Source organism: Gobio gobio (assembly GCF_949357685.1).
Source record: "Gobio gobio genome assembly, chromosome: 4".
Taxonomy (NCBI): Eukaryota; Metazoa; Chordata; class Actinopteri; order Cypriniformes; family Gobionidae; genus Gobio; species Gobio gobio.
This window is the reverse complement of record NC_137100.1, coordinates 64,816,731-64,828,791: the sequence shown is the minus strand read 5'-3', so window position 1 is coordinate 64,828,791 and position 12,061 is coordinate 64,816,731. Positions and strand designations below refer to the sequence as shown.

Sequence of the window (12,061 nt, the reverse complement as noted above, 5' to 3'; positions counted from 1 at the left end):
TAAAGTCAGAGTTGAGAGATATAAAGTCAGAGCTGAGAGATATTAAGTCAGAGTTGAGAGATATAAAGTCAGAGTAGAGATATAAAGTCAGAGTAAAGAGATATAAAGTCAGAGTTGAGTGATATAAAGTCAGAGTTGAGAGATATAAAGTCAGAGTTGAGAGATATAAAGTCAGAGCTGAGAGATGTAAAGTCAGAGTTGAGAGATATAAAGTCAGACTTGTGTGATGTAAAGTCAGAGTTGAGAGATATAAAGTCAGAGTTGAGAGATGTAAAGTCAGAGTTGAGTGATATAAAGTCAGAGTATTGAGATATAAAGTCAGAATTCTGAGATATAAAGTCAGAATTGAGAGATATAAAGTCAGAGTTGAGAGATATAAAGTCAGATATAAAGTCAGAGTTGAGAGATATAAATTCAGATATAAAGTCAGAATTGATATAAAGTCAGAGTTGTGAGTTTTCTCTCACAGTTCTGATTGTATCCTCCGGTTTCACAGACCAGGTTTAATCTAGTCTCAGACTAAACTGCTTGTTTGAGCTGTTTTAACTTCAAATATGTCAGTGTCATTGTTTTGACTCAAGATGCACACAGTAATGTTTGTTTCTCAGGCACGGTAATAATTAAAGCTACTTAAATGTCCTAATCCTGGCTTAATCTAAGCCCTGTCTGTGAAACCAGGCCATTCTCTGGAAATTCTGAGATTTAAACTCACAATTGTGAGACAAAAAGTCGCAATTCTATTTTAAAAGGTGTTTTAAACGAGATTCCATACATGTCGTTCCAAACCTGCGTGTCTAGCTCTCTCTGTGATGGGTCCGCATTAGTCAGAACATGTTTCGTCAGTCAGTCATACAGGATGAGTACATGACACAATTTTCATTTTTTAACTAAAGCCTCTTAACATGCTAGGCCCCTTTTTCTAAAATGAGATGAGAAAACAGCAGGTCTGGTGTGTGTATTCGGCAGAAGTAAGAGAAACTGATCAAACTATATTTCCACACACAAATGGGTTACATAGCAAGTCTATCAATGATTACAGCGACTGTTAAACTATTGTCGACGGCACATTTGTACATCTCGTTTTTTTTAGGTACAAGTATTGAAAATATACATTGACATCAATGACACAGTCAAAATTCAGCCATTGACAGAAATGTACCTACAGGAAATAAATAAAAAGACTGCAGACCAGAATTAACAGGAAACTGCTATTTAATGCAAACAGCGAGAAAAAAAATATTCTAATTTTCACAATATTGAATATATGTGACCCTGAAGCACAAAACCAGTCTTAAGTCACTAGGGTATATTCATGGCAATAGTCAAAAATACATTGTACGGGTCAAAATTATTCATTTTTCTTTTATGACAAAAAACATTAAGATATTAAGATCATGTTCCATGAAGATATTTTGTAAAATTCCTACCGTAAATATATCAAATTTATTATTAGTAGTAATATGCATGGCTGAGGACTTCATTTGGACAATTTTAAAGGCGATTTTCTCAATATTTAGATTTTTTTGCACCTTCAGATTCCAGATTTTCAAATAGTTGCATCTCGGCCAAATATTGTCCTAACAAACCATACATCAGTGGAAAGCTTATTTATTGAGCTTCCACATCGGAATTATAAATCTCTGGTTTTGTGGTCCATGGTCACATATTTAAAATATCTGAAATTTGACCATTTCATGCAGTGCTGCTTAAAAAAAACTTTTTCAGTGCATTTAAAGGGAAGTTAAAAATATTCTCACTTCCCTCGTGCAACTAGCAAAAATTATTCAGATACCAACACGTGTGAACATTGCATATGACACGGGAACAAAATCCCATCCATTCTGCACCCTCGGTCAGCTCGGACTGATTATTAATATTTGCAGATGTGCTGTGCAAAAAGAAAGGGGGGAAAAAAAAATCAATGTGTGTGTGAAAGGCCTTCGCGTAAAGATGTGTGTTCTTATGGCACTGAGGAAATGTGATGCATTACAAAACAATATTTTTTAAAAATGAATGCATGGAGAAGTTGGTCTGAAGAAAACAATAATTTTTATATTGTCTAACTCACAATATGTAAAAGAAAGAAAAAAAGAAAATCAATATGTGTGTGTGTGTGTGTGTGTGTGTAAGGCCTGTCGTCTAAAGATGTGTGTTCTTATGACACTGAGGAAATTTAATGCACTATAAAACACTATTTTTAAAAAAAATGCAATATATGGAGAAGCTGGTCTGAAAAACAACAATTCAGTCTAACACACAATATGTAGAAAGAACAAAAACAACAAAAAATCAGTGTGTGTGTTTGTGTGTGTGTGTGTGTGAAAGGCCTGTCGTGTAAAGATGTGTGCTCTTATGGCACTGAGGAAATTTGATGCATTACAAAACAATATTTAAATGAATGCATGGAGAAGTTAGTCTGAAGAAAACAACAATTCATAGTCTAACTCAAAATATGTAAAAGAAAGAAAAAAAGAAAATCAATGTGTGTGTGTGTGTGGCCTGTCGTCTAAAGATGTGTGTTCTTATGACACTGAGGAAATTTAATGCACTATAAAACACTATTTAAAAAAAAATGCAATATATGGAGAAGCTGGTCTGAAAAACAACAATTCATAGTCTAACACACAATATGTAGAAAGAACAACAACAACAAAAAATCAGTGTGTGTGTGTGTGTGTGTGTGTGTGTGTGTGTGTGTGTGTGTGTGTGTGTGTGTGTGTGTGTGTGTGTGTGTGTGTGTGTGTGTGTGAAAGGCCTGTCGTGTAAAGATGTGTGCTCTTATGGCACTGAGGAAATTTGATGCATTACAAAACAATATTTAAAAAATTAATGCATGGAGAAGTTAGTCTGAAGAAAACAATAATTAATATATTGTCTCTCTCACAATATGAAAAAAGAAAATCAGTGTGTGTGTGAAAGGCCTGTCGTCCAAAGATGTGTGTTCTTATGGCACTGAGGAAATTTGATGCATTACAAAAAGATATTTAAAAAAAAAAATGAATGCATGGAGAAGTTAGTCTGAAGAAAACAACAATTCATAGTCTAACACACAATATGTAAAAAGAAAGAAAAAAAGAAAATCAGTGTGTGTGTGAAAGGCCTGTCATCTAAAGATGTGTGTTCTTATGACACTGAGGAAATTTGATGCATTTCAAAAAGATATTTAAATAAAAAAAATGAATGCATGGAGAAGTTAGTCTGAAGAAAACAACAATTCATAGTCTAACTCACAATACGAAAAAAGAAAAAAAAAAATATGCATGCAAGCAAAATTAATTGTAATTTCTTAATTTCTCGAAATATCTCCCGACAGAGGGCGCTAATTTCGCTGCAAAAATGAAAACGACATTTACACTCTGATTTCATCGAAAATAACCCCGTCTTTCAGTAATCCCACTTTCATCACTTTCACCTGCATCAAACTTCCGCGCGTGAAGCGGTTCGGCGCGCGGGCGAGCGGCTCGAGGCGAGCGTTGCTCCCCGCCGCCGCCGCTGAAAGAGTCCGGGGCTGAAAATTCACAGGAAAATTCAGCAAACATGGCTGCTGCGTGTGCTGCTTTTTGTGTTTTCAGATTCTACCCTACCCCGTCTGATTTCAACTCCGCGAACCTCCTGCGAGAGCCCCGGCGAGAGCCGAGCACACACACCGCAGGACGCGTGCAACAATTCACCGCGACACAAACTCGCTGCAAAACTTTATTTCGAAAGCAGCTCCGCAAAAAGAGAAAAAAAAATTTCAACAGATCCATGCACTGCACGACACATTCAAATCACATTTGAGAGAATCGGGATTGGATCTTACCGCGCGCACAAACACACGAGCTCCGGGAGATTCGGTCGAAGCGCCCGTTACATTGTATCATTTGTGAATGAGGAAAGACGCGCGCGCTCCACTTTGTTTCCTCCCAAAATGATGCGGGTCATGCGGAGAAATTTTCTGGGAATGGAGAAATCCTCCCCTTCGGATCTCAAAATGACGAAACGAGCGGGTCTTTCCGGGGCATTTTTTCTCTCTCTCTCTTCTCTCTCTCTCTCTCTCTCTCTCTCTCTCTCTCTCTCTCTCTCTCTCTCTCTCTCTCTCTCTCTCTCTCTCTCTCTCTCTCTCTCTCTCTCTCTCTCTCTCTCTCTCTCTCTCTCTCTCTCTCTCTCTCTCTCTCTCTCTCTCTCTCTCTCTCTCTCTCTCTCTCCTCTTCTAGAAACGGAGCTCGAGAATTAGTTGTGAGTGAATTTCCTGATGTGTCGCTGCTGTGGAAATGTTGCGGTCTGCCCCACGGACACATTCATCCGCCATCATGCAAGGGCAGCTTCTCAATTTGCAAATGCATTAATTTCACACAATGCCTTTATGAGGCGTCGCGTCAGCCGACCCGGCGTTTGGGTTGCGCGAGCCAAACCGTCCAACTGTGGGGTTTGCAAAATTGTTGCAATTTTTTACATTCATGACCAAACTTCTTTTTCACCTGCCTGAATGAAGAAAACTCTCCCACAAGTCACTTGTTTCACAGTTTGGTGCCTGAATTGTAAACTGGAGCATTTGTGTGGCATTTTATTGTTTTTGTCCTAATGTGTGTCAGAGGTGCTCAAACATGTTGTGTGGACATTATCACTACCCCTGAGTTGCAGAAAATTTAATTATTTTTTTTTGTGGCAAAAATAAAATAAAATGGCAAAGCTCGAATGGAAGGACTTTTATGCGGTTTCCTTTCCCCCCATCTTGACTTCTCGTCCCGCAGTGCCTCTAGCGGACGGTCTGAGCATGCGCACAAAAAACAAAATGTGATTCATGAAATTTGACATGCAAATTCTGATTTTCAAAGAAAAACGTGTTTCTGCGGATTCTCATACTTGGAAGCTTGCAAATATAACCCCACACATCTCATATTCTGTAGTGTTTTATGCAAAACGAACACAAAACATGAATTTGCTCCCGTTTGTCTGTTTTTATTTTAATTCTAACAAATGAAAGCATGATGTCTATTGTAACAAAGTGCTGCCATGCTTTCAATAATAATTCAAATTCAGAAATTTACCATATCCAGCCTTAAAAATTAAGAAACCAAAAGAAAAGTGAATCTAAAGAATCTAAAAGAATAAGATCTTAATATGATAATATAATGTGAGTTATGCTCATGTGAGTTAAAATGAACATGCAAACTTTGGGCAATAAAGTGCTTTTTCCCATTTTTGAACGGTCACCGTTGGCATATAATGAGACAAAGATTGATAAAGTCAACAGATTTAACTAATAGAGCAACCAATCTCTGTGTGAAAATAAAATTATGATGCTGCCATCTTTCTAAAGTCCTTTTTACACCCCTCGAATTAATGAATTAATGCAAAAACCAAGACAAAACATGGATTTGCTCCCGTTTGTCTGTTTTTTATTTTAATTCTAACAAATGAAAGCATGATGTATTGCAACATAAAGTGTTGCCATGCTTTCAATAATAATTAAAATTCAACGATTTAAACATGGACCTACATTATATCCATGGGACTGAACCGAATAGGGCCTTTAAAATGAAGATTACAAAATAAAAGTTTATTATTAATAATTTTATTAATGATCATTTTAGTTACAGGCACACAAACTTTGGGAAAAAAATGCTATTTATGGTACTCAGACATGAATGTTTCAATTGTGTTGAGATAAAAAAAAAACAAGATGCATTTCTAGTTTCAACATTATTTGCTTATTTGTTCTTGAGAAAATGTGCACCACTTTACTCCTGGAGCCATGTTGAGATCCTGAACCGAAAGAAAAGTGTGTTATGAATTGGAATCTAAAAGAATAAGATATCTTAATATGATAAGATGAGATATATTTAATGTGAGTTATGCTCATATGAGTTAAAATGAACATGCAAACTTTGGGCAATAAAGTGCCTTTTCCCATTTTTTCATGAGACAAAGATTGATAAAGTCAACAGATTTAACTAATAGAGCTACCAATCTCTGTGTCAAAATACAATTATTACGCTGCCATCTTTCTAAAGTCCTTTTTACACCCATTAATTAATGCAAAATGAACACAAAGCTATATATTTTGCAGCATCTTTTAACCTTTGTTGGTACTAGTTAGTAAAAATGTCAGTTCACAGTTGCCAACTCCTGGACTTCTGGAGAGGAAAATACGGGACAATCGTGATTCTTTAAAGGAAAATAAGGGATGCTCAAAGTATTTGTACTGGACAGAATCTGCAAACGGTTCTCAGACAGAAACACAACTCATAAGCTGTATGCAAAACGAACACAAAACATGATTTTGCTCCCATTTGTCTGTTTTTATTTTAATTCTAACAAATGTATTGCAACATAAATACACTCAAAAAAAAAAGTCTCGTAATCATAGGGGAACCTTTTTTAGTGCTATATAGCACCAATTTTGGTGCTTCAGTGGTTCTTCAGAGGTGCTATATAGCACCTTAGTCAAAGAACCGGTGAAGAACCTCTGAAGAACCGGTGAAGAACCTCTGAAGAACCGCTGAAGAACCACTGAAGCAACAAAATTGGTGCTATATAGCACTAAAAAAGGTTCCCCTATGATTACGAGCCAAGAACCATTTTTGGTGCCATATAGAACCTTTTTTTTTTTAGAGTGTACCAATGCATCATGCTTTCACTAATAATTAAACATGGAGCTACATTATATCTATGGGACTGAACCGAATAGGGCCTTTAAAATGAAGATTACAAAATAAAAGTTTATTATTAATAATTGTATTAATCATCATTTTAGTTACAGGCACACAAACTTTGGAAAAAAACACTATTTATGGCACTCAGACATGAATGTTTCAATTGTGTTAATAGAAAAAGGAAAATAAGAGGAAAATAAGGGACAATCGTGATTCTTTATAGGAAAATAAGGGACACTCAAAGTATTTGTCCTGGACAGAATCTGCAAACGGTTCTCAGACAGAAACACAACTCATAATGTAAAAACTGCACTCGTAATAAAATGTTCATAATCTACTTTTCTCACAATGTATTAAAATATTTAGCTCATAATGTAATACAAATGTTTACATTATGAGAAATGTTTTACATTATAAACTCACCAAAACATTGTCATAATTGTAATAGCTTTTAAAACATAGAAAAATATTAGTATTCCTTCACATTACATTTTAAAACATCTTAAACTAGCTGCTGAATACAACAGATTTAAATATCCATGCATTCATTATTATTATTATTATTATTATTAAGACTGGGTTTAGATTTTTGAAATGTATACTATAAAGGAATACCAATGCTTAATGTTGAATATAATAATAATAATAATAATAATAATAATAATAATAATAATAATAATAATAATAATAATATCATGCATATTTAAATGTTGCTGTTAAAAGTTTTCAGGTAGTTTAAGACTGGATTTAGATTTTAAAAAATGTAGGAAATATTAATATTTTTGTTTTGTTTTTAAAGCACAATTATGACAATATTATAATGTAATGCATTTCTCATAATGTACAAATTATAAGAGCTCAATATTGTATTACATTTTAGAGAATTATTGCATTATGAACATTGTATTTAAATAATAATGAAATACTTATTACATTATGTGCAGATATTACATTATGATTTGCTACACATGTAAAATCAACCAAATTTCAGAACCGTTCCTGGCTCAAATTTTTTATTTTATTTATTTATTTATTTATTTTTCTGAAGAAAGACAAACATAAATGAAGAAGAAAGCCAAAATATGAAATGTCAGAGATGTATATTGACTGAGTAATCCACTATTTTGTAGAGGAGGGTCAAAATGACCATTTTCAGCTGAGATTTGGAGCCAAATTAGAGAGGTGTAAAAGGACTTTAGAAAGAGAGCATTATTATATTTTGTTCACACAGAGATTTGTAGCTCTTTTAGTTAAATCTGTTGACTTTATCAATCTTAGTCTCATTATATGCCAACGGTGACCGCTCAAAAATGGGAAAAAGCACGTCTTGTGTTTTATGCCCAAAGTTTGCATGCTCATATTAACTCATATGAGCATAACTCATATAAAGTATTACTATTAATAAAAAAGTCTCTATCTTTTGTAATCTTCATTTCAAATGCCCTATGGTTCAATCCCACAGACTGGGGCAAAAAAGTGGCCCTGGACTTTCTGGCACAAAGCGGCCCATAACAACCGGTCCGCAACACACCTCACCATAAACCCACCAGCTCATTATGCTCATTAAAGCAATTATAAACACCACTTACTATCATACAAATATAGATGCTATTTATACAGAAACATAAATGCAATTTTTTTTTATTGAAATGCTTATTAACATTAATGAATGACTTAATAAATAATTTATGATTTTTTACACATTTTGAAATCTTTTCCATACAGTGAAGTTTAATATCACTAAAGTTCAATACCTACCATAAAATCAGTCCATATAAAGCAATGCTATAGTCTAAGACTTATATGTGGACTAGTTTATGGTGCCTTTCTAGTGGTTATAGTATTTATAGTACAAGGTTACTTGAATATGAAAGTTGACAGTTTTATCATGTTTTAGTGATTCAATCATTTTAGTGATTTAGTGATTTTTTTATAGAGTTTTATTAATCATTTTCAAATGACTGATATTACTGAAGCCTGGAAACATTTACTCTGATGCTGCGTTCACACCAAACGTGAATAGAGCGTCTGGCGCAAGTGATTTCAATGTTAAGTCACTGGAAAGGCGCGTTGACGCGCGTCTGGAGGTCCTGCGCGCGATAGACGTGATTCCACCTCATTCGCGCGAATGATGTCAATTTGACGCAAATTGAGCGTTATGCGCGAGTGGTGCTTTTTGTGCATTTACGCGTTTGAAGCGAATTTGCGTCTGACACCGAGTTGAAAAATCAGAATTTTGCCGTCAATTCGCACCGCATTAACCAATCAGGAGCCTGCTCGCTGCTGTCACGTGGTAAAGTGACGAGATGAGAAACCCTGCATAATCTAAAAATACTACTATTGTGTCACAAAAGGTAGTTTTAAGACTTTTTCAGGTGATAATGTAGTTGTTTAAAGCTCAAATCGGTGGTTTATTTATAAAGAAAGCGCCTATTTAAAAAAAATAATCTTGTGTTTGTGGAGTTGTGAGATCCAGGCGATCACCGGGCGCTCAGCGCTCATTAACCCCGGCGAGAGCAGCCTTTCCTCAGCCAGTCCTTCTGCCGTCTGCCGCTGGCTCTGATGTCCTGTAGTGGTTCGTCTTGTGTGGATCTAACGGCCGATCTTTGCTCTCATGAATCTATCATTTGTTGTCTGCCAAATCGTTTTGACTGAGGGCAAAGAGAAGTTTCATAACTTTATTTTTTTAGGATATTTAAATATATATGCAGTGAAGATAATGTAGGAGTTGCCTGGATCACATTTGTGTGGCTTTTAATGTTTAATATATATTTTTAATGAAAATGAAAAGAGGCAGAGGTGTTTTATGACATATTTCTCCTGGAGCGCCTTGAACGCGCGTCTATTTGCTTCAAACGCTCGATTTATATGCGAATAGAGCGTCAAAATCGCATCTACCGCTTGAACATTTTGAATCCATTCGCGTGTCCACAGTGAATTGGACGCACGAATGGATTCAAAATGTTCAAACGGTAGACGCGATTTTCAACGCTCTATTCACGTTTGGTGTGAACGCAGCATCAGGCTGAAAATTACTACGTTAATGTTTGTGCATTGTGTGTCGAATAACGTAAATGGCATTACAATCTGAGAAATTCGAAAAGGTCAGTAGTTTCTATCCCTGGAAATTAATGTCCATAAATTTAAAACAGTCAGGAAATATTGCTGTATTGACTCCTCAAGTTCAGCTGTTTATCTCACCTCGGCTTGCATTCAAGAGCTGCTCGGTTTCTGTGGACAATAAATTCCGCCTCCTTCAATTTTAATGGAAATTTCAAACATTTTGACATTGACGAGCGGTTTTACCAAGGTGGTAATCCAGCACCTGGAAAGCGTCCCTTCCATAGGAGCAGCCATTGCTAATCAAACCATCACCTGCTGTTAGCATCCCATTGACTCCCATTCATTTTGGCCTCACTTTGACAGCGATTAACTTTACATCTGAGGCGTTTAAAGACTCCATTTGACCATTGTTTATTTCTAAAGAAACACGACAATGTATAAAAGGCTCAATTACCTTGTAGCTTACACGATCGCCCCATAGAAGCAATTTTTTTAAAAACAGGCTAACGTTGCGTCATAACCACACGACTCCCTGTCGCATAGTAGAGAAATCACCGTATAGACAGGAGGAGAAGCTCGCAGGCAATCTTTTACTGTCTATAGCCCCGTTTCCACTGAAATTACCCGGAACAATTTGTACCAGGAACTTTTTTTACTGGAACTTTTTTCCCCCAGATCTGCTACTGTCTGCGTTTCCTCTGCGGTCTAAAGTATCGTGAAGATTAGGCAACTGAGTCCGGTGATGTAGGACTGTGCGCGACTGCTCCTCCCAGTCAGAGACGGACAGGAATAATTTTTGCGCGATACTGTCTGCAACAATAACAAGTGGAGGAGATTCAAGCAGCGCTGCTTTTGCTGGTTATGTATTGGTTTACTAAAGGTGTAATTAACAAAACGGCGGAAAAGAGACAAGCACTGATACTAAAGCGTATTCTGAAAGCTCGTAGAGCTAGATTTAAAATAAGACAACGTATGTTATTATCAGCTATTACGGACATTAAGCGTGAGATTGCTGAGACGAACGCGCGCCATCAGACAGAAAGAGCAAGACTGATATTTACTGAACGCTGAACGAACCTCGCAAAAGACTTTTAAAAATGCCGGTTAATAAAATGCTGCGTGAGCTCAACCAATCAGCATGTTCAGCGCCCAAGTCCCACCCCCGAGAGTTCCTGAACTTTGAAAAAGCACTACCTCGGGAGTAGGGCTGTTCGGAGGGGGAAATTTTTACCAGGAACTTCATTTAGACCCTGCGGTCGAAACACACCGAGTACCAGCGCAAAGTTCCTGGGGAAAGTTCCTGCGGTGGAAACGCGGCTTATGAGGCAATCGGGGGGACATGGAGGCATAAAGTCTTATGACAAAATAATTAATCAGAATGCTTACCAAAAGTTGCCCCTGCTCACGCTCCGTGTCTCTGCAAGATTGATTTCAGATTTGACTCTGCACAACTACTAGAAGACTAACAACTGTCCGTCAAGCTCAGTCTGAGGCTGCGCAGTACATCAGCCATCAGGAAGTGAGAGCTTCTAATCGACTTCACTTTTCTCCGTTGAAGTCTATGGGGTCACTGTGTCCATTTCTTTTACTATCTATGGCTTTTACACCACTAGACTGATCAGAGTTTTTCCCTCAAGTGGGATATGGGATATATCCTCACAGAATATAGGCTACGTAAATGTGCTATTATTCATTCATCATAACGCATCAACGGGCCGGCCCACATTGTCCAGCGGCCCACCAGGAAAACTCCCAGTGCTCCTGATGGCCAGTCCGCCCCTGCCCACAGATATAATGTGGCTCCATGTTCAAATAGTTGAATATTTTTTTTTACATAGCTACACCAACGTATATGAATACATTTCATCAACCTCTATCAAAAACATTAGAAGTTTTTTTGTTTTGTTTTTGTCAGGAAGATCCAATTTGAAATTTTAAAATCCAATATGAAAGCATAACAGCGAAACTTCTTTGAAATGTCAGTCAATAATTATTTTTTTAAACAATAGCACAAAGTTTTTAACTAAATGCATAAATAAATATAGCTGGAAGCAGCAATACCGGGGCCAAGCGCAATAGAAGCAAACAAGGAAGCTAGCAGCAGACCAACAGAAAAAATAAGTGAAGACATTTGAAGATAATTTTTTAGCAAAAATGTTAAAACCCCACATTAAAACATTGAGTTGTATAGAGCCAATGTCATGTTTTTTTTTTAAATTATAGCACCAGTAAGAGGCACAATCCTATTTTTTTTTATGTCCTCGGAGTGAGCCCATACATGTATGTGTCAATTGTGGTGAAAATATCTCATTTATAGAGTTATAGACATTTATATGAAAAAAAAACATAAAAAATGACTG

The 12,061-nt window shown here is 36.5% G+C and overlaps 1 protein-coding gene across 2 annotated transcripts in view; it reads right to left on the bottom strand.

The window, feature by feature from the left end:
• The window catches only part of znf618 (zinc finger protein 618), an 81,825-nt gene extending 77,780 nt beyond the window's left edge, over positions 1–4,045 (bottom strand). The window contains exon 1 of one of the 2 annotated variants that reach the window (XM_079814342.1): positions 3,803–4,045. The gene's annotated coding sequence lies outside the window, so the exon portion shown is untranslated. The remainder of the gene's footprint in view (positions 1–3,802) is intronic. The other variant, XM_079814343.1, reaches the window with a different exon arrangement.
• Between the last annotated feature and the right edge of the window lie 8,016 nt (positions 4,046–12,061).